At 44.5% G+C, this 24,339-nt stretch overlaps 1 protein-coding gene across 1 annotated transcript in view; it reads right to left on the bottom strand.

The window, feature by feature from the left end:
• The window catches only part of HIVEP3 (HIVEP zinc finger 3), a 1,736,279-nt gene that overhangs the window by 1,283,041 nt on the left and 428,899 nt on the right, over window positions 1-24,339 (bottom strand). The window lies entirely within an intron of this gene.

Genomic DNA, 24,339 nt, shown 5'->3' with positions numbered 1-24,339 from the left:
TGTTGCCATCTAGGCTGATGAAAAATCAGTCTTGCAGCCTGATTCTGCACGAGTTGCAGTCTCTTTACCATGTGTAATGGCAAGCCGAAGTACAGGGAGTTAGCATAATCTATATGGGATATGACCAAGGCTAACACTACCTGCAGCAGGGCATCCCTAGTGAGAAAACTGCTTATTTTCCTCATTTTTCGTAGCTGAAAAAAGCAGGTAGAGACTACAGCTCCAATCTGGGGCTTCATAGATAAGTCACAGTTAGTTGTGACTCCAAGGCTCTTGGCTGAGGAGGTTGGGATAGGGGGAGGGCCCAGCTCAGCTGGCAAGAAGTGTGGGCTCCAGGGATTGCAATTGCAACCTATCAGGATCAGCTCGGTTTTATCTGGATTCTAAGTAAGTAATATGTTTATTGTACAGTTAATTAAAACCGTTACAAAAAAATTGACCATCTCTTATTAACATGATAAAAAATTGATTCAATTTTAAATGGTTACTGTTCATCCAATTACGGATATGCAGAATGGTGGCTTGGAATTCGGATATGGAGTCGGGTGTATTGTCGATGGAAAATATTAGTTGCAGGTCATCTGCATAATTAAATGTGCTCACATTTCTTTCTCTTGAGGACAGTATAAGAGGAAGTAGATACAAGTTAAACAGGTGCTGGAATAATGAAGAACCCTGGGGTACACGGCACATAACCTTCAATGTTAGGTGCAGTAAAGTGGGAGAGGCGATTGGACTGGAAACGGTCCTCCAGAAATGACATGATCCAGCTGAGAGACGACCACTAGATACGTGCTTCCCTGACACGATCCACCAAGATGCCATGGTCGAACATGTCAAAGGCTGCTGACAGATCCAATAACACCACAACCTGAGGGGTGCCCCTGTCTGCATTCTTCCATAGCTCATCCAATACAGTCAATATTACTATCACAGTTGATTGTGCATGTCGGAAGCCTGCTTGTTTGGGGTCCAGAAAATGAGAGTGTTCAATAAATAAGCAAAGGTGGTTTGCCACATAGGTTCCAATACCTTAGTTTGGAAAGGGAGAAGGGAAATGGAGCGGCAAATCATCGAGGGCAGGGGATCTGCCTCAGGTTTTTTCAAAAGGGGAACTATGATGCCTTTTTTAAAGGCTCTAGGAGCATTGCCCTGGGTCAATGATTCATTCATGATGGAGAGAGCAGGCTCAGAATTTGCAGTGAAGACTTATTTTAAGATATAGGGAGGACAGCTACCAGTAGGGGATCCAGATTTAACTTTGGACAGGAGCTCCAAAAGGGTATCTCTGCTGAATGCCAGAAAGTGATGGAGGGGGCAGGGGTTTCTTAGCGCCTTTGGTAAGGCCTCATGAGCATGACTAGCATGAATGCTAGCTTTAATCGAGGTGACTTTGTCGATATAAAAGGTGTTCAACGAATTGCAGAGTGTCTGAAAAGAGGTAGAGTTTATAATAACTCTATCAGGGTTAGATAGCTCTTTGACGATTGTGAATATTTCAAGATCATCTGTATATCGTCAGCATAAGATGTAGTTTCAATTCCAAATGCTACATCTACACTAATATTATTATACAGTTATTTGCTTCTACAAAAATACGTATCCATTCCCATGCTATTTACTTGAAATGCTTCACATTGCCATATAACATTCCTTTTAAAGCAAGACCTATTGGCATTGCCAATGCTTGTTTGTATAGTTATACCAGTTCAGCAGCGCTGGAAGTAGGCTTCTGGGAAAAATGTCAGTTCCTGCAAATTATATTGTTTATTTTTTATTTTTTTTCCAAGAACTGCTTTTGATTAGCCAACTGAAGCTGAAGATAAAACCCTCAACCCTCCAATCTAATGTGAACTTAAATTTACTTTGACACATGCTATTATAAACATCCCACACTAAACAGCAGTTCTGAAAAATGACTAGGCATGCTTTTCCCCTTGAAGCTAAACTCTAAATACCTTTCACTCTTGCTTGCTCCTTTGGCCTTGTGGGAGATGTAACACAGGGAGACAGGGGCTCATACACAGCACTAAGTTAAGCTTTATCTGGGCAATGAAGGTGCTCTTGCAAAACAAATGAGGGCCTTGGCACCTATGTGAATTGGCCACAATTTTTTATTAGCAAAACATAATGGGGTCTATTAGGATGGCGGTCGGATGGCCGCCGCCGGGCCGGCGAGTGTCATCCGCCCACGATCGCAACCCAGAAAAACGCCGGTCCCATTAGGATGGCGGTGACGACCGCGGCAGTGAGATTTTCCGCCCGCCACTTTTGCGCCGGTAGCAGTCCGCACGCTTGCCTGGCGTGCGGAGCTGGATCGCTAAAATGAGGCCGGTACAGGGCCAGGCTCCACCGGCATGATTATGATGCTGGAGGTAGACAGCCATTCCGCGGCGGTGGAACCGGCATGGAAAGGCATGCAGAGAATGTCTCTGGGGGCCAATTGCGGGCCCATAATGTGTTTGGGGGGTGTGGGTGCACTGTGCCCCCCTACTTGTCCCTGTACCAGGTAGCAGGCACTGTGCAGTGCCTGCCACGCAGTGCAGGGATATGCTGGACATGCCTTTTTGGACATCGCGGCGGTGCTGCTGGCAGCAGCAACCGCTGCAATGTTAAAAGCTGCGATCGTACTGCTGCGGTCGGATTTCAACTGCGCAACATACTAATTGGACCGGCGGTTATGCCGCGGTCCTAGCGGGCAGTGTTTTTCCCGCTAACATGGCGGTCGGACTGCTTTACCGACCGCCATCCTATTAGACCCCAATATTTTATTTGGTGAGGATTGGATTGGATTTTTAACAAAAAAAGGAACTCGCTTTTGAAAACGAGTTTTCTTCTGTGCCAGCTTTACTTTGTTAGGATTTCCTTTCACTTCAGCGCAAGCAGAGAGAAAGAATGTATGCAACTAAAAGACAGCACGCATAAAACGAAGAGAAATAACGAAAACCCTATAAAAGGGCACCAGAGCACTCGGTGCACCAACTATGCGTCGAGCAGAGAGAGAAGGATGGAGTAATGGATTATTACAGAATTTCTACCCAAGCCATCTTAATGACTACAATAACCTTTTTAAAGCCAAGCATTGTTCCCTAAACAACAGACATTATTCTTTCAAAAAAAAACTAAAGCGCCCAGACGGAATGCAGATTACTCATCGTTGCTTTGGGCCCATTCCTACAGTCTAACATTTAGTTTCTCGCGGCCCATAGGTCACATGTGTGCATTGCCAGCCAGGTATGCGTGACGCATCACTGCTGCTCGGTGATGGGAGATTCTTGCGGTCTCTCTCACATACTTTGAAATGACGCGCATCACAAGCATGATGTGTGTCGTCAGAAAGCAAACAGACAATCACATTCCACTGGCGCGGTGGAATCTGAATACATTTCAGTTGCGACCACAGGGGAGCGACGGGTCGAAAGTACGCACTTGATCGAGAAGCATTTTAAATTCCTAAGCGGGAAACAAATGTGCCATAGAAAACACTCTGCATCAGGGGTTTCACGAGTCTAACTCTAAGCATCAAGGGAACAAACAGGGCAAAGCAACATGTGCAAATGTGCACAGTCATTGTCTGCTGCTTTAAATGCCTTCCTGTTTTCACCCGGAACAAATATCATTTCCACTGACCAACAATTATAATCGCTTTCAAATTCACCACTATTGTATTGTAACAGCATTTATATAGCGCTTACTACTGCTGATGAGACGTTGAAGCGCTTTTTCGTCGAGTAGCACGCTACTCCGGATCCCATAAAGGATTAGTGTTGAATTAGTATAGTGAAATATGAAAGTGATTTGAGTGGTGGATAGGTTAGTTATTTGGATTGAGAAGGATAGAAGAGGGGAAAAGGTTTGCATTTCTTTAGCGCTTGCTACCCCTGATGGGCTTTTGAAGTGCTTTTTCGGCGCGTAGCACTCTACTCCAAAACCCATGAAGGATTAGTGGTGAATTAGTATAGCGAAATATGAAAGTGATTTGAGTGGTGGATATGTTAGTTATTTGGATTGAGAAGCTAGCGGAGGGACAGAAGAGGGAAAAGGGTTTGCATTTAAATAGCGCTTGCTTGCTACTATGCACTTAAGCCTAAACACACTTCTCCAAAGCAACACCATCACAAAAAACTTGGACTTTTAGTCCAACTTATAATGCTATGTTAGTTCAGTATAAAAAGCCCAGTTGAAAAAAATGACAAACAGAGATTAAAAAATACATGTTTGTGTTGATACTATGCCCAAGAGTCATGATATGAACCCGACTTAGGCAATCTATTTGGATTCAAAGAGTTGGACGGGCTTGCTGCAGCCACCTGTGTGATCTGCGAGTCTGGGCATGGTTCCTGGCGGAACGGCGAGTGGCACTATGAAAAGAAATATTTTTTTGACATGTGCCTGAAAAGTGGGTATAGCTCACCTCCAGGGAACAAGGGCATGCCTCAAACGCTTGGAAAAAAGACAATTTTTAGCCAAGTGACTCAGGAATTCCAACTCATGAGCCAACATGCAGACTTGTGGTTAGGCCTTCTTGCTTGGAAAGACTGAAATGCGCTCCAGGGAATCAGAAGTTGGGCTCATTGATTTATGAATAACAAAAAAAGAGAAGAAACAGCACAAAAGGAAAGGCAAAGGCTATCCCGCTTTGGCTGCAAACCATACCCTGTAGTATTGCACACAGGATCCGGCTTGTAGACCATGCTCCCAGGTGCTGAAGATATGGATACAGAGCAGAGGGCCATATCACAGCTCAAGCAACAAGCAAAGTACTCCTTGGGCATAGTCAAACATCCGGTTATTTTAGAGTTTAATGAGAATTATACTACCACCTCTCATTAAACATGAAAATAAGGTTATCAAGAATATTGAATCTGTAGAAGCAGCATTCGCCCTCCTGTAGATAAGACTGACTTGGGAGACATGCAAGAAAGGTAATATTTGCTCATCAATAACGCGTACCCCCAGTGACCAGTCTACCCCGAATGTTACCCCAAAAAAGGCTGCAGGCAACAAAAAATGGTTATGCTAAATTTGTTACAGTTCGGTTTTGGGGGCAAGCGGTTAACAGGGTCTCAAAAGAGTGTTTCCAATCAGACTTCCTTATCAATGGTCCTTGTCACAATTATATCCTCAGTGGGCCCCAAAAGCATGAAATGACCTTCACTCAGTGTTTCACATATTTTAATATTCTTTTAATTTTACATCAATAATACTGCCCATCAGTGGGCTTTCTTAGCTGATTTTCCATTCTCTTTTCCACAGGACAGCTAATTTCTGTACTATTTTTTTTTTTTTACATCCAATTCACTTTATAGTGCATACTTTCCTTACTCCCTAAAGTTAAATATGCTTTTACAAATATGTGTAGGTGGTGGATGGATGACAGAGTACAGCGCAATCAGGATGCATGGGTGACATTTTTTTAATTCAATGTTGAAAAGTTGACAGGGACAGGTCTCCTTGACATTGGCTACTTGTTCACGCATTTCTCTCTGTAGAACCTAAATTCATGTTCACGGTAATCAAATTGGGGTCGGCTTTAATGCCCGTGTCACTCGATGCAACAATCTTTGTTAGCGCCCCCCAAAGACCTCATTCTCCACGGATTCTCTCACTACTGCCTCCCCATTGTGCCTGTCATCTCTCCATTGCCCTCTCTCACATAAATGTAATCTTTTCTCAAAGCACTGGTTGGGGTTGGCTTTACTAATAAGAATGCTTTTCTACCCAAATGAACCCTTTTCAGCAACATAGATAATGGAAGATTGGGGAAAAAACATAACGTCCTGACCTATACCATGCAATATGCATGCAGCTCTTTGATGCCAGTTCCAAAGTCACTGGCTATATGAGGATCGTAACTTGTGAACTGTAAGTAACAACAGGCTCTCTGTGACAAAAGCAGTAACCCACTGAGCTATGCACATAAAATACAGTTCTTTGATCTGCATGGTACACATTCTTTTCAGCCTGCATATCAACCTTCTGTGCTACTAAATGATGACTAAAAGCTGCCACAAGGCACAAGTCAGATATCCCTCCAGCAGGTACATTAATCCCTAGAGTTATCTTGACATTTGTATCGTTGCCTGAAATCTGCTGACCACACAAGGAACTTTGCAGCAGGTGCTGTAAACCCATAAGCTATTTCTAAATGAAGCGCACCCCCAAGGTCAGCCTCAGGTGCGGGTGCACCGGTCGCACACCGCCCTAAAGCCAGCCCTGAATTAAATAATGATGTTACTGAACAATTTATGTTATGTTAAATACATTTATATCGCGCTCAGCTACTCAACAGAGTGTCCCGGCGCGTGTAAAGGTAAAGGCAGACAGTGCCAAGGAAACGTCTAAAACAATAATGTTTTACGTTTTTTTTGGAACATCACAAGATCCTGAATGCTCTGAAGCGCCAAAGGAAGAGCATTCCAGGCTGCACTAGCTTTCCTGACAAGTGAACAACCGCCCAACCTATGGCGCTTGAATCTGGGGATCTGCAACAAGAGTTGAGAGGAGGATCTCAGCTGTCTGGCAGGGGAGTAGAAAGCAAATCTATCCTGGCGATACCTCGGGCCTTTGCCATAAAGGGCCCTGTGGGCAATGGAAAGCACATTTAATTGAATTCGAGCCTCCACTGGGAGCCAGCGCAGGGAGCGCAAATGCGCACGCACACTGCACCTTTTTGACAGGCCAAGCAGGAGTCTGGTGGCAGAGTTTTGAACAACCTGCAATTTACGTAAAAGGTACCAGGAATGCCCACATATAGGGCATTTGCGTAGTCCAGATGAGATAAAATTAAAGTGCAAACCACTGAATCCTTAGCAGGACCTGGGAGAAAGGGAAGACATTTTCTCAGGGCCTTCAAGGTAAGCCTGGGCAAAGCACTACGCTACACTCGCGTAGTTTGCGAAGTTTGCACTACTTCGCACTATGTGAATTGCATGTAGCACAGTGCAAACATGCGTAGCGTAGCATTGCATAGTGCAGCGGTCATTTTTTGCTTGCTCGCGATCAGCAACATCAAGTTGCCGATCGCGAGCATGGAAAATGAACATCCCGGCGAGATTCTCAACGCGAGGAGGTCAGGTTTCTCATTGCGAGTGGTCTCGTATGCTCGCGACCGCTCGCGATGAGAAACTACCAGTCCGCGTTGAGAAATCTGCCGCTCGAGTAAAAATCTACTTGAGCAGCAGAAAACTACAGCTCGCACTGTGCAAGATGCCATTTTCAATGATTGCACAGTGCCGGATGCTTGTCCGCACTGTGCAATCATTGAAAACGACATCTTGCACAGTGCGAACAGGGTACTACGCAGTTCGCGAAGTGCTACGCCATAGCTCGCGTAGTGTGAAGTGCACTTTGCGTAGCTTCGCGTAGTGCAACTTCGCAAACTACGCCCAGGGTTACTTCAAGGTGCCAAAACATGTCCCGACAAGCTTGTTGACTTGTGTCGAGAAATTCAGATTTTCCGAGAACCAAATCCCTAGATTTTTTGCAATATTATTTCCTGCACTAGGTAGTGTGAAAAGGAGAACCAAGTTGGCGAAGCTTTTTTCTGGATCAATGTCAAAATAAATAAACCTATGCCAGGAAACTCATTCTATTGACCCACTCCCTAGGCACAATTACCACATGGTCTTTATTGTATCTGTCACCCATGCTTCCCCCAAAGCAATCTCTCACCCCACTACCCCCACCCCTTCGCATACCTGTGCTGGGTATGTCTGGTGCATTCCACCCTGTCCCCTTTAAAAAAAAAGTAGTAACAATTTTCTTGGTCTTTTTTTCTATATTTTCAGATTTGCTTGGTTATAGAGGATACGCGTTCTCTTAATATATAATAACACTTCAGATTTTTTTAATATGAACTGAAATGTATTGATTTGTGAAGCTTTCAACACCCCACAACATTTCCACGGGTCTAGAAATAAATTAGAATGACACCATCACATCGCATCATCCTAAAGACAGATGTGCCTTGATAAACCGGCCTCTTGTTTTCTTATATGGAAAAACGTTGTCTAATATGTGAGAGCCTTCTCTGGACAGGAACTCTGAAGTTATTGAAGTGATATGGTTTCTGCCATGTTGTTCTTAATTTCCTGCCTTTTCTATTCTTTCCACATCACTTGAACACTTCCTTAGGCACCTATATAAGCAACGTTTTTTACACTGTTTGCATATTAATAAACTCTTTGTATACCAATGTTTCTTCAATATAAAAATATACAGCATTGAATTGACTTTCATAAATAACGTGTTCAATTGTGTGTTCTCTCCCCCCCCCCCCACACCTGGATTAGTTTTAATGTAAATACAATATTGATTATTGGTACATATGCTAGCCAATAGGACCCTTTTGTTGTTTGTAACAGATTATATTTGGGTTACCCCATTAGTTTGTAATGAACTATTTAGGGGACATCATCTCCGACCACGAAGCACACATTGTGGATATAGCATGGAACAACGCGACCCACTTGACACCCACATGGCATCTTCTCTGGACGCCCCGGTATTTTGCGAGACCCAAGAGTCGCACATTAGGCACTACTTCACAGAAAACCATAACTCTGTGTCCAATAGGGCACTGGAGTGAGATACCTTCAAAGTGGTAATAAGGGGAGTCTGCCTAAAGGTGGAGGTGGGGTCTGTAGGATGCTTGCAAGGGAGGCCAGCGAAGCTGAACAACGCTTGTCTACTTTCGAAAGGGCTGTGATACATGACGCCTCTAAAGGCCCCGCACGTAACAAGGCTCACCACTCATCTCTCCTGGAGCGGCTGTGCTGCTTCAGTTTCAATGCCTATGTGGCTATACGAAGGGGGACAAATCAGGTAGCCTCCTCACTCGGCTGGTCCGGCAAAACTCCCACTTGGGCCCCATCCTGAAACTATCCTCACCCGCTGGCGATAACCTTTGCACACAGCACGACAGCCTGTATTATTCTTTGGGAATTAATCCTCCATTTACGAGGTGTGTGTTCCCCCCGCTGCTGACGCAGTCTGCGTTTTTCTGACAAGACTAACTCTCCTCCCCAAATCCCTGATGCTTCCAGAGAAGTCCTGGATGTCCTCATTACGCATACTGAAACCAAGCAGGACATCTGAGACCTAGCCAGAAATAAAAGCCCAGGTCTAGACAGGCTATTGATAGAATACTATAGCAACTTCACTACGAGTCTCACACCTCAACTGGCAGATATCTTTAATGAAGCCCTGCAGGCTGGGGAACTGCCCACGTCCCTCCGAGAATCCCTCCTGGTGTCACTCTCGAAGCACAACAGGGACCCAACCAACCTATCCACATATAGGCTGACTCCCATCCTTAGTGCCGACTATAAGATTTTGGGGAAGAACCAGGCAGATAGATATGCCCAGTTCTTTCCTGAGCCCATTCACCCAGACTAAAACAGTTTCGCTCCAGGTTGGAGGACAGCTCAAAATATCAGATGCTTCTTTCATGTACAGGGCCAGGCCCTTTGGTTGCTTCCACACACAGCCTGCCAGATACTGGATCTCAAAAAGGCATTCAATATTCTAACATCGGACTATCTTTTCCAGGTGTTAGCCCAGTTGGGGTGGGCATACACCTCCTAGCATACACAAAATTATTGTACACTAAACCACCTCCAGCATTCATCTCGACTGGCTCATTTCGCTGCCCTTCTCCGTGGGCAGAAGCACCAGGAAGGGATGTCCCCTTTCTCCTTTGCTTTTTTCCAATAGCTATGAAGCCCCTTGCCATCCAGCTTCACCTAGAGGGCATGGCTTGGGGTATTTCCTTAGATGATGTGACCCATACAATGTCCCTGTATGCGGACGTCTTACTCCTATAGCTTTGCGATGCCCATTCAGATCTCTCCCCTCCATGCGTTTGAGCGGGTGGCTGGTCTCCAGGTCAATTGGGCTAAATCATGTCTGTACCCGCTCAGTCCTGGTGCAACCCCACTTGAGGTGTGACTCAGGAGAGCCCTATTAAATTTGCAAGGAGTCAAAGTTCATTACTTTGGAGTGCACCTCTACCTTTCACCAACCCACTTATAGGGCAGTAACCTAAGGAATGCGCTTTTGGCCCTAAAATCCCAAGTACAGTTCTGGAAAAATTTACCGTTCGCTATGGCTGGGAAAATAGCCCGATCCAAAATTATAATTTTGCCTCGGCTCTTCTACTATTTTGCATCCCCTTAACCCGCCCAGATATTTCTTCCAGGACCAGATACCCTGTTGGGAGAACTTATCTGGGGAGATAAGCGTCATCAAATTGTGCTGAAAAAGCTGCAACTGCCGGTTGTGGCGGGGGTCTCGGAGCCCCAGCTTTCAAAGAGTACTACTTAGCGGCGCAACTACAATGGATTTTGCATTGACTGGCAGGGTGCTACATCGAAAAGACATGCAACGGGTCTGGTCTCCTTGCTCCAGCTATGCTCCCAAACTTTCTACTCCCCAAAATTGCACTCCAATCCACATAGTCAATGCAGGTGTCTGTTGCCCAAAAATGTATGGCCTGGGTTTCCCACCCCCTTGCCACATCCCACCATACGCCGCAGCAGTCCCACCATGATTCCCCGGACACTACCCTACCATGCACCTGAGAAGCACGCACGAGCGATCCCTGTAGATGGCACCTGCTTACCCTCGACCAGCTTATGTCTGATCACACTCTACCACCTGGGCAGTTCCTAACTACAGACAGTTACGCAACACATGCCAAGTCCTCTGGTCCACGAACGATGAGGAACCTCAGACCGACACGGTCATACAGACTCTACTTCAGGCCGACATCTGATAATATCGATTCATAAGGTGATATAGGAACACACCGGGTTTCCACTGACTGTTCTGCAGGGCAAATATGAGGAGGATATAGGAACAGCGCTACAGGACATCAAACTGGAGAAAGCCTTGGAATTCCCCCAGCGAGTATCTTGAAATGCCAGGTTTAAAAGCATCCAGTTCTCTATTCTACAGTGAGCCTGACTGACTCCAGAGCTGCTCAACTACTATTTCCCCACAGCGCACCTTCGCTGCCCCCACTTCTGCTTGGCTACAGCAGACTTACAGCATATTCCCTGCCTGGCCCTATCCTCCTATTGGCGCTCATTAGTCACTTGCTGTGGGAAGTCATGGAGCTCACCGACATTTACACATGGGAGGCCTGCTCCCTAGGCTTCTTAAAGCATAGCAAATGCCAAAGGGTGAGAAGAGCCCTCACTTTGCAGGCGAGAGCTGCACAGGCTTCACCTGTGACTGTGTGGCATTGAGCGATGCGAAAGTGGGGGAGGGATGAGGGGGAGACCCTGTGCTATGAGGAAGTTTGAGACCTCAGTAGGCACCCAATATCCATGCTCGGGGATCCTCTCTTTGACCAATTCCAACACCTTACTCATAACGATGAATTACCCCAGTGAGCCCGACAGGAACTTCATTGGTCCCCGCCAGCATTTGTCTGTGCCCTTAGTGCCCCCCGCTGTGCAGCCACTCAACTACACCGGCAATGCCACCTGCACCATAACAGGAGTCTTGCTTGGATTTATTCCCTTCATGGGTACTATTCTGTCAGCCTCAGCTTTCCTCCCCTGCTTTAGGGGTAATACCCCAGTTAGACAGGTAGATACAGCGGCACACAGCTGTCTAGAACGCTTACACTTATCGCCCTGCACAGGGAGATTTTAGCAGCTGTCTCCCCCAATTCATTACCATGTATGTGTTTTACTGAACACTTGCATTGTGCAAATACACAGTTTCTGAGTTTCCTCATGGTCATGTAATGCTGCCTCTCCTTGCATTTGAAACCAACCAATAAAACATTTTTTTTTTTAATTACTTATCTCGTGAAACCCTGGTAACTACTGTTGCATTATGTGTCCCCTCTGCACAGTGGAAATGAATGAATCGTCCAACATGTCTCCCTAAAGAACCAAAGTGGATCCCTTGGTCCTCCCTGAATCCAGCTATTTCTTCACGTTTGCTTAGACCTTGAATTCCCAGTGACAATGTCAGCTGCTGAAGCTCCACCACGCCTCAAAAATCCCGCAGCCGCTAAATGTGGATTTTCTTTCATCGCAACAGTAAAGCATAATCCCTTGGGTCCTACGGTCCCTTTAAGCTGGTTAAGTACACCAAACTAACTGATTTGACGAAATAGTCAGACTGAGTCAAATGTTAAATCTAAGACTGATACTGAGTTTGTCAAAATCTAGGTGCTTTTTACCACATCAGATAAATAACTATACCCTGGGGTACATTATTTAAGGGATGAGATAAATACCACCTATTAGTAAATTCTGGGGAATAACGTGGATTCAGGTGCTTACCGCACCAAAATCTGGATGGTATGATAAATGACATACACTTTTCACCTGTTAAAATCCACCAGGTTTAACCTGGCGAAATTTAACAAAACGTGAGACATTTAATACACCCTGTAATTACTGGATATGGTAAATATTACCCATCTCGAATTCCGACCTTTTTCCAAACAGAGGTTTACAGAGGGGCCAGAAAACAATAACCCACTCATAATTAGGACCTAAATGTTTCCCTCAGTCTAGAATAAAATGTGCTGTGATATCAGGGTCTACCATTCCATTTGCATGCGTTAGAGAAAAGACCTGGGGATGTATTACTGGAGTGACCCGGGGGCGCAACGGGCATTTGCGCCCGCATTGCTCGCCCCTGGTGCATTCTGGTATTACAGAAGGGGCCGCAGACGCTTGTGCGTCCCCTTCTGTAATACCAATAGAACTGGTGCACATAAAGCTCCAGCACTATCATCAGAGGGAGTACCCTCATTTGCATGGGGGTGTGCCCTTTGCACACAAGGGAATCCCTGATAGAAGACCTATGGAGAGGGGAACGGAGGTCCCCAAGGACCCCCTGACATCCACTTGCAAGCATGTGAAGTCATCTCTAATCCCCCTTAAAAGTGCAGGCGGAATGCCACCTGCAGTGTGAAACACAGAGCTGCTTCAAAGCAGCTGCTCCATTTTTCACCAGAATGTGCTGCCACCAGGTCACCACAAGTACGTGGCTGCCCTGGGGGCAATGCATTAATTATAATTCGCCGCATTTCCTGGTTAGCGCTGGGCGCACCTTTTGAATGGTGAGCCCAGCGCTAACCAGGAAAATGCACCCATACTGCAAGACGGCCCCAGTAATCATCCCAGATTTTTCTGTTGTCTGTTTTCCGGGGCGGCTCCTCCATATGGGCAGAGGAGTGTCACCCCACTGGTTTCTCGCAGTGCGAAAAGCAGGAACATAAAATGGTATAAATACCATTTTATTTTTCTGCTTCTCGCACTGCGAGAAAGCAGAAGGGTTTGGTTGGGGGCGGGTGGGCAGGTCGGGGAGGGGTGGCTAGCCCAATGTTGTGGGCGCTGACTGTTTGGTCGGCCCCAGGGCTGCCCAAACCAGTCATGCACACTCTGCCTTTTTCTCCATGTAGGCTGCATACAGCCTGCATGGAGAAAACGGCCTCCCCATAGAGGTCTGTGCAGACGGCATCCCAGCCAATCTCAACGCTGCCATTGCAGCGTTGTGATTGGCTTAGGGGAGGGGAGGGAAGCTGCCTGCAGCTGCTTCCTGCGAGAACGAACGGCGACACGACGCAGGACCGGACCGCAGAAGGTACGTTTTCATTTATTTAAAATTAATCCCCCCCTGCGCGACCTCCTTCCCATGCGACCCCCGACCCCACCCGTGAGTCATGCCGGCCATGACTGTCTGTTTTACTTCTTTTATGTTCTGATCATGACTTTGGAATGTGCCAAAGCACACCCAACTTTTCAAGCATGTCACTGGATGGTAAGGCGGGATCAAAAATATCCTTAAAGTCACCCTAATAATCATTTCAACATCTGTCTCTTTTTATAAACTACCTCTGAAAAAGTCTTCTCGTATTTCATCAGGAAGAATATATAAATTAAGTCGCTTGCTGTAGCCTCTGCTTCTAGAATTTGCATATGACCTGACTTAGACTGCAATTGTATAACCATGAACTGCCATTTTTCCACTATGAAGTTTATTAATCCATCCAAGGGTCTGTCCTTTTCATAGAGCCAAATAGTCAGAATCTCCCAGGATGAATATCCTGGTAAATTGATTTTGTCTTTGTCCCACTCTTCTGGGAGCCTGACCATATTCTGCTCTAAATACACTTAATGCCTCCTACATTCCAAGAGACTAATTAAATTGTGTGCGCCTCAATTTGGCTCTACGTTTTATATGTAATAGGCAGTATTTTATCCCATTAAGAGCTTGGACTCTAGGAAAACCTCCTGAAGTGTAAGTGTAATCCGCTGCCTTTCCATGACCAATCTTCCTCCACCTACACTGACAGCACTGGCTTGATTTTCTTCAGTTTCCCAAACCTTTCGGAGCCTGTATAATGATTTTTAAGATGGCTCACTGTCATGAGCCTTTCTTCCGCATGAATTCATGGTTTTTGGAATTGATTGTATTGTTAACAATCCTTTATCCCCAGCGTAGAATACAAGGATAGCATGTTTTTAAATTGTAAAGAGTTAAGCCCAAGAGCAAAAATATGCCTTTCTCGACAAACCATTTCAGTTGTTTCCTTAGTACTCCAAGTTATTTGGGTTGCTTCCCTGTGATGCGAACCTCGATTGCTTTAAATTTCCTTTCTGGGGACAAATTGTACAATGATTCTATTGGCACTGGTGACACCTCATAAACTAGGATTTGTCATTGTTAGTCAAAGAGTCGAGCCGCAACGCACCCCTCGAAAGGGAAATCCCTTTATCTCCCCCGGGCCACTAATCCCATATCTTTCTAGCAACATTTAAGTCCTCGATACCTCGTACTCACGGTATCAGATGACTCCACCCCTCTCCCCTGTCCCTCTTACCCTAATTTTATTCTCTCTCTCTTCAGCACCACATCAGGACACTCGTTGAGATGTGTACACCTTGTAATTACATCAGCTTCCTCTCATCCAGCCCTATACTACGACTATGGCTCAGCGCCGCATGCTTTTGATACACCCTGAGAGTTGGGCGTATGTCTATTGCGATGTATGCATTTAAAGGTCAACAATTGCATGTACCACAATTAGGTACATGTTGTGCAACTGTCGGGTGTTTTATCATTTTTTTTCTTCTCCCTTCTCATTCTCTCTGTATTGCTATCATTACTAAAAAATCTAATAAAGCTTCTTGAACAAAAAAAAAAAAAAGAGTTGAGCCCTTATTAGAAAATTGGAATGTTGTGAGCTCCATTGAAGACAATGGAGTGCTCCATGCTTCTACGGGCCGGTAAAGGCCCGCCGAGCAACATTCCAATGTTTTAGAAAGGCCTCTCGGAGCTCGAGGGGATTTATATCCCCTGGAGCTCCGAGAGGCCTTTGTTTTATTTGTTAGAACATTCTGCCCTCTAGTGGCAGAATGTTCTAATAGCCTTATAGCCCTTGGTAGCAGGGCTATACCGGCTATTTAAGTCCTGTTCCCTTGTTAAAGTCCCTCACCTTCGGCTTGGGCCTTTAACGCGGGAACGGGCCTTTATTAGCCGGTATAGCCCGCTACGGCCGGCTATAAGGCTATATTAAACAGCTTATGTTTCTCTTCTGGTATATAATTAATTATTCAACATTAGACTGTTTTCCACTGGGTTTGTGGGGTTTGAAAACTTTAGATAATTATTATTATGAATGCTTCCATCATCTTGTTTCCTTATAGGCAAACTGTCCTCTGTGATTTCATGCTTGCCCTTTACTACACCCCCACTCACAATTGGTTGGATCCGGCACTAAATTCCTTGATTTGGAGATGTCTATTTCACCTTGTTTACTTTTGATGCTGCTCCCAGTGAATTGTCTCTTTCTGAGGCTTTGCCTTTCCCTCTTGTTTATACTGCTAGACCTCACCCTCCCAGTTGGTCGCTTTAGCTACAGGGCCTTTTCTAATAGAACAGCCTCCAGAGTCAGCCTGGTAGAGTAGTCAAAAGTAGGTGCGGTCCTGACATCCTGAAGAGCTAGCCAGTCTACTTTTTCACTTCACTTTAATGATTCTAAAGTGAGTTAATGCCCTAAAGAGTTAAGAGCTCATGTCATTAATGACATTAGACACTTTTACAGGTATTGCATGTGAGTCTCGTTTGATGGTACTAAGCCACTATTTATTTTCCGGAGAATATTCCCAAAAATATAAAAATATTGTAATTTTGTGATGTTTCATCAACTTCACAAATTTCAAAACGTTTTTAAAAGAAAGACATGCATGGGGGAAAAAACCAGCACAAGTATGTTTTGAAGGATAAGAAATTCTGCAAAATATTTTTTTTTAATTCTTACATCTAGTAAAATCTGTTATACTCACAAAATATTGCTGACTGAATCAATCTTACATTTTCCTTGAACCCAGTATGTAGGCTTCATCTCATGAATTGCATCCAATACCGTCTAAACAAACTGTTATAAATTATAATCAAAGCAAACGCCTAGTGCCTCTGTCACCTTTCACGCAAAGTGTGCATTGAGGCACTTGCTAAATGAGAAATGTGGCCCTCCAAGAACGCTATATGTAGAAATTTAGATGTCTGTAACGTCAGAATTATGCTTTAGGTGGCCCAAGCTAATTTAGCCCCTGTCATCCATCTTCAACATGCCATTGTACTACACCATGCGATTAACTTTGCTGATCCATTTCCTATTAGAATAAAATAATTTCTAGGCTCTATGGAGCAAGATGAAACCTTTACTGAATTTTACGAACTTAGGGGTCCATTACGATGGCGGGCGGATTGCCACCGCCCGGCAGTGGAGATCCGCCTGCCAAATATCCCCGGTTCACCCCCCTCTATATTAGTATGGCGAGGGGCACATCGGCGGACGGAAAGACCGTCTGCTGCTTTTCCGCCGGTCGGATTGCCGACCAGGTGGAAAAGGGACACAATATGGTGGTGGTGCCTTGCAGGCACCGCCATCCATATTATGATGCTTGCCTTTCCATGGCGGAGACTCCGCCATGGAAAGGCATGCGGAGATGGGCATTGGGGGCACGTTGCGGGCTCTGGTGGGGGTTGCACTGGGGGGTGCCTATGGTACACCCAATCTTTGGCATACACAAGGTGGCAGGCACCACGCGGTGCCTGTCAAGTTGTGTATGCCAAAGCACAACAAGCATATATTGCATTGCGGCGGGTGCTGCTTACAGCACCGCCCGCCACAATGTAATATATGTGGGATGCGACTGGCAGGGTGGTGGTCGCATCCTAATTGCCATAGCGGGACCGCCGCAACCCTCGCAGTCGGTCCCATGTACCGTTACGGTGGCGTAATGGACCCCTAAATGTATTCTTTTCAAAGTTGAGTTTAGCGTCCCAGACTGAATAACACAATGTAGCACAAATTCCCATGTAGTAAAATAATGAGAAAATCCTGGAAGTATTCTATTGCAAATGTTTCTCTTTTGCGTGATTCCTATTGGTTATGATGATAACTAAACAGGATGAAATTTCCCCTGTGCGGTTGTGGCGCTTACTAATTCCGGTATGAAGTTAAATTAGGTATACCTATCTGTTGGTGCTCAAGGGAAGAGGGATCATCCACCCCTCAGCATTAGTGACCCAAAGGTATCACACAATTAATTTCTACAGGCCCAAGCACACACCCAATATCGTTCAAAGTTAGGCAATATAATGCAAAACAACAGTATATAAGTGTTTGTCTTTTAATGTTCTTTCTTCCGTTGGTCCAGCCAACACGTGTTTTGTCGCCTGGGAGTAACCCACAACTTCCTCAGGGCTGGAAAACAAGTTACAAAACATAATGTAATGCTTACACAATATTTACTATTACAAAATTATCGTAGTGGAACCCACAATGTAGAAATTATCAATAGACACCCTAATGTTGGACCAGATGGTCAGAACTGTAAAAATCACTGCATTGTGTCTAGACCATTCGTAGCTGTGAAGAGTGAGGAAATAAAATGTCAGAATACTGTGAATGTATATGACATTAGTGCACATAACTAATATCCTTTTAGGTGCCAGTGCTGTGAGGTGATACGCTATAAGACCAAGTGCAGGTGCTCATAGCGTAACTTATTTAATTTCTGTGTAATCAATTTTAGAGAGAATGGAAAGAATGGACGAAGCATACCTAATTGACTTTGAAGGTGAACGGTCAACCTATGAATAAATACATGGACGTGTAGATGGTTAAAATTTGGACTACCTACAAATTTGCTAATAATAAATATATCAGTACAGTTCCTACCTTTGGACCAGTTGTTATTCCGTCCCGGCCAAGAGGGCAGGGATAATTGGTTATCTCAGTTCACGTTTAATTGTAGTCCCATCAGTGATTCTAAAATCAGAAATATTTGAATGATTTCTCATTCCTGTTTGGATCAATATGCAAGATTAATTCACTGCTTCTAAACCAAAGAGGAGGAATATAATAGTGCTAAACAACAAAAATTCAAGTTAACCGATATCTATAATGCCCTCTCAGTTACTGCTTAAAAGTCAAAGTCTATTGAGAAAAGAGACTTAAAAATGAAATTCCCCTTTGTCATGCATCAAAAATAGAAAAGGAGTAATATTCTGAGCTCGATAAATAAATATAATCTGTGTCTGTGGTTTAGAGGGGGTAACTCAAGAAACGAACCTATGTCATGCATTAGTGCCAAATTTATTTCATATTCTGAGCGCCACAACATGATCTATAAATGTGGTAGCAACGTGCAATTGCCCTGAAGAAGTCGCGGGTTACTCCCGGGCGACGAAACACGTGTTGGCTGGACCAACGGAAGAAAGAACATTAAAAGACAAACAATTATATACTGTTGTTTTGCATTATATTGCTTTGCCTAACTTTGAATGATACTGGGTGTGTGCTCGGACCTGTAGAAAAAAAACCTATTGGTTATGACTCGAGCCTGAGAGCCACATACTAATGGAGTGACTGTATTAACATTTTGTTTTGAATCCCATGAAAGTGTGTAAATTTAAGATGTTAGGAGAAGTATTGTCTTCATTCGTAGAATGCAAATCTCTATCAGTTTTGCCACATTCATGATTCTCTATATTTGGGCTTAGCACTTTGACTGAATTATTAATCGATTAACTGCAAATTGAGCCTTTGTACTTTTTAAAGTTTTTTTGGCAAATATTCACTTAAGACTTTCATGTCTGTGGTAGCTGACGACTTCAAATGTGATTCGAGACAAGGCACTAGTGAATTTTCTGTAACAAAGAGAGGCAGGTCCATGGGGAGCACTAATGTCCACATAGGGACTACACTGCGCCTGGGAAGACAAGTGCGCACAGGGTGAAGTTCCTGTGTGGGGTTGCGTGCTGATGCTTCCATTTTGCAACATGAATCTGATCGTTATCGAATGCCCAACACCTAGAAGCAGAAATCATTGTATAATGACAATTTGATCTATGAAATACCACAATAATCAGAATCCATTGGCCTCTTCAGGCCTCTGGGCACCCGGTGCCACTGCACCTGCTGCACCAATGGAAGTCAGGCCCCTGGTGGCATGAACTGGTAAGTAGTTGCGACACCACATAATTCCGGAGGAAGCTCTGGAATATGTGGGGCCTTAGGTACAGCCACAGCCCCGAGAATAACCCCATGTTGGTAAATCGGGGCCTAGCTGTAGCAATGTAACCAGAATCCTCTTTCCCTAGGCACTTCAGGGTTTTCAATTACAGGCACGCGACTTTGAATTTGAATGAATTACTGGAATAATTAAGCCTAAGGAAAACAGATATGCTATTTGTCTTGGGAATAAAGACCATAATTAAAACCGGGATTGTGAAACGGTGAGCTAGGGAGCAGCAGATGTGGGTGCTTGAGCTAAAACCCCTCACGCCTTCGCGCATTGCTGTAATAATGCTGGCACATCAAGGTAGGGTGCACCAGCATCACTGTGGCAAGTGAAACGAGGCATCAAACATTCAGGTTGTACCCATCAGCCTCTGCGCCGCCTACTGAACACCAAGTGGCCCTCATCACATTCTAAGGTGAGGTCACCTCATTCTGCATTTCTACCATTGGGTGAGTGGGAATACATACAACCAATCACACCCTGGAAACTGAGAAGATGGGCTACTAGATTTTCTAATGGAATGGACACAACCGTATGCCAGGATGTGACATAATAAGTGGGATATTGTTTTACAGCAAGGCAAATGCACAAAATGAAATGAAACACATAGGAACCAATCAAACTTCTTCTCTAAACAAGGAGTATAAAAGGATAGGCAGGAAACTGTGATCTGTCACGTCTTGCTATCTGCACTGCATAGGCCTAACCCTACCGAGACAGCCCTGACCATCACATTCCCAGTACTAGCAAATTGGAGCCCATGCGTCAAAAAACTATTCCTTTTCTTATAACACTACTTAAAGGGCCAGATGTAAGAGCATTCTGTTTTGCAGATCGCAAACTGCGATTTTCTGCAATTCACAATTTGAGACTCGAAAAACGGATTGTACTACTGTGTCTCAGACACATTTAGCGATTCTCAATAGGGATGCAAATTACCTGCCTCATCAATATTCATGAGCCAGGTCACAATTTGCAACCCATTGGGAATGGGCTACAATCAAAGGGATGGTGGCCTTCTGGGGACAGCAGACCCCAATGTCTATGTTTGCTTTTCAAAGGCCCAGATCTCTGCACTGGGCTGAATATATGACATTGTTCTGCATTCTGTCCATCAATTGTTCTTTATGCATTTGTCACCCTGAGTGGGACGGGTATGCCAGGCGTGGGTCCCGTGCTCTCCATGCCGCTGGAGTCAAACTAGCCTGACTGATGAGGGGTGTTACCCTGAAACTGGTCCCTGGATGCTTGTTTCCAGTCCAGGGAGGACCTGGCCTGGCAGTCGGGCTGGACTGTTCTTATAGGAAGCAGGGTCAAGTCTGATTTGCATATGGCTGGGTTCAAACTGGAATGGCATGGGAGCAAAAAAATGATGGATTTAGGCCCAGATCTCTGTACTGGGCTGAATGTATGACATTGTTCTGCATTCTGTCCATCAATTATTCTTTTGCATTTGCTTTTTAAATAAAGCAACTTTTTTTTCTCCAAATGCAGCCTGTTTTCCTTTAAGGAAAACGGGATGCGTTTAAAGAAAAAAAGAAAAAGTTATCTTTTAATTTTTTAAGGGCAGCAGGCAGTGGTCTCACCGGTCCGTGGGACCACTGCCTGCTCTTAAAAAATATTTTCATTGCCAAACACAAAGGGAAAGGGGTCCCCCGGGGAGCCCTTCCCGTTTGTGAATGGCTTACCACAAATTTCAAATGGGTGGTAACTGCGATTGATTTGCGACCTCATTTGCAGTGGCAAAACAATCGTACATCCCCCCTGCGACTCACTATTAGGAAGGGACACCCATGGCACGCCCTATTCTAATAGCGACTCGCAAACCGCAACAAACAAATAGGGTTTGTACATGCTACAACCCTTTGCAGCATTTGTAAGCAGCCTGATTTTCTGTTTGCGATCACTAAAAACAGTTGTATATCTGGCCTTTAGTTCTTACCAAAATGGGAAAAAAATGCTTTTCCCTCCTCAAATCCTGGTTTTATCCTATTTGCAGCAGCTATTAATATACCTTAATATATCACGAAGCAGCCAAAGGGCGAGTAAATGTTTATTTTTGTAATTCATTATAAAGAACCACAATGTGAAGGCAATGCTCATAGAGTATTTGTCAGTAAAGTTGTGAGGGTTTTTTTTGCACAACACAAGTTGTAAAGCTTTTGCCTTTCCACTTGCACATAAAAATTATGACTTTTACATCAATTGATGTAACAGCATTACAGCACTCCAACAAGAGTTCTCCGTGTAAGACAGGCTTAGAAGAAACTAGCTAGTGCCATTCCCGTGCTTTGCAACTGTTCGCAGAAAAGCATTTGCAAAAGATAAACTAGCAAAGAAAAAAATCTGCATAAAACTTCCTGCTAGGTCGACTTTGATTAGGGTGGAAATTATAGCGCCTGGCGGTAAAAATTACATTGCAACATAGGAAACATATGTGTTCCTGGCAAAGCAGCGGTAAACCATGTAACTATGCTAGCTCCAAGAAGGCTGAAAATCTGCACTTCACAAAGCTTGTTGTGGGAAAAAAAACGTGCACAACCCTAGAAGACAAACAATACATGGTATACTAATATGAATTTGTTAGCAAAAAATAGTGCTAATAATTAACACATTCAAACCGGGGTTCCTTCTCGCGCCATTATGGTCGCGCCATTATGGTGCAGTTTCAACATAGCACATCGTTCGCCGATTACCTGGCTTCTTGGCGCTGAGAAACAAGGAACACGTTTAAATGTAAACTCAGAGGTTGCGTCATCTAATGTTCGCATGAATGTGGTTCTTAGCTGGAAACCTTGCACGAGAAATCAGAAGCATGTCGTTGTAGTCTGCTCTGTATCCCTAAGAGGTAAGGTGGGGGGAGGGGTGGGGGACGTGGCGGGGCTTAGAATAACAAATTTATACTATTATTCTAATATCTCCCCAGTCCCTCTCACGATTTCCTCCTCTGGAAGCAATTTTCCCAACCGTTTCTCGGAACCGTTCCATTATCGTTATTACAGTGCGCCGGTAAAATTGCATTTTCATGGGCAATTTTTGCAAAGATAACTTTAAAAACCTTAATAGAAAGACTGTAATGGAGATCAATGGAGTTCTAAAAAATGCTATAAAATTAAAGGGGTGCAAAGGCACATCATAAGCATGTCTTCATAGAGAAAGAACTAAGCTGGAGCAGGGTTGGAGAGGAGATTTACGCCTCTTTTAGGTCCCTTAAAACACCCCATCGTCGGTAAAGTGGTTTACATAACCCCGCATAAAAAGACACGATGGAGTAGCAACAGTTGCTACCTTTCCCATGTCACCAGGCCACCACGTTCCTAGTGCTAAGCAGCTTGCATTTGATAGATAAAGCATTGTGGGAGTTAAAGTCTTGTCCTATTTCTCTTGTATAAACACACCCGGGGCCATATTACAGAAGTGCCCCAGGGACGCATCAGGCGTTTGCGCCCACTTTGCATGCCACCAGGGCAGTTTGATTTTACAGAAGGGGCCGCAGACACTTGTGCACCCCCTTCTGTACTATCAATAGTGCTGGTACACATAAAGCACCAGTACTAGCACCAGAGGGTGTTCCCTCATTTGCATGGGGGCGTGGCCCCAATACAAATAAGGGAATCCATTTGCCTCTGCACCTGCACCATATTACAGATGCGGGCGCAGAGGCAAAGAAGCTCTCAGGAGGAACACGGTCAGTGCGCCCCCCTGATGGCAGCTCTCTGGAGTAGGAAAGGGCGGTCCCATTGGCCCCCCCAGACATCCCCTTGCAGGCGGGTGCAGTCACTCACTGCACCTGCCTGCAGGGGGATCTCTAATCCCCCTTAAATGTGCATGCAGGTTGCTGCCAGCACAGGGATACATTGAGTGGCTTCACAGCAGCCGCTCCGTTTTTCACATGAATGCACTGCCCCCAGGCCTTTCGAAAGGTGCGCCCAGTGCTAACCAGGAAAATGCGCCCATATCGTAATACGGCCCCGGATAACAATGATTTTTATTGCTGAAACTCAAGACTAAAGTTTGATCTTATGGCAACATGGAGTATGCTGACATACTGCCAGTCGCAGAAATAAGGCATGTGGCGCAGAAATGGTTCCACATATTCTGTTGCAGCAGGTCTGAAAAGGTAACACGAGGAAGTCTTTGTTCAATCGAGAAAGCTATGAAATATAAAGTAGTGCAAATCTAAATACAAAGCAACAGAGGCCCAGGCAAGGGGCTTCAGGGCTTTTCACTTGCTGTTTGATCACTGAGTGGATAGTGAACGAGACAATCCGCAACAATGTGAGTATTTGTAATCACTTACAACCACAACTGATCTCAGCTGAAGGGCACGAAGATAGAGGTGGTCTTCTTAAGAACAGAAAGACGTGCAAAACAAGTACAATCTGTACAAAGTTACCAATGGCACAGGAGACATTGTTAGCCTTACTTAACAAATTCCAAGAGTAGAGACACTATTTTTCATGCTGTGACCCTTGTGCCCTTCTGGAGTGTTGTACGTCTTTACAACGCATACCGTTACCATGCATGCCTATACCACACATGTACCCCACAATGCTTTGAACTATACATGCAACGTGCTAAATTACATCATGGGTATACACCCATGATGTAATTTAGCACGTTGTATGTATATATATATATATATATATATATATATATATATATATATATATATATATATTCACTGAAAAAACCATAGGTTTCAGGCACGTTATAGTTAGGAATTGGCATTTAAAAAACCTTAGAAATTCACTTAAAAAACCCTAGG

This window comes from Triturus cristatus, chromosome 3_1 (genome assembly GCF_964204655.1).
Source record: "Triturus cristatus chromosome 3_1, aTriCri1.1, whole genome shotgun sequence".
NCBI classification, from domain to species: Eukaryota; Metazoa; Chordata; class Amphibia; order Caudata; family Salamandridae; genus Triturus; species Triturus cristatus.
This window is presented reverse-complemented; position numbering and strand designations above follow the sequence as displayed.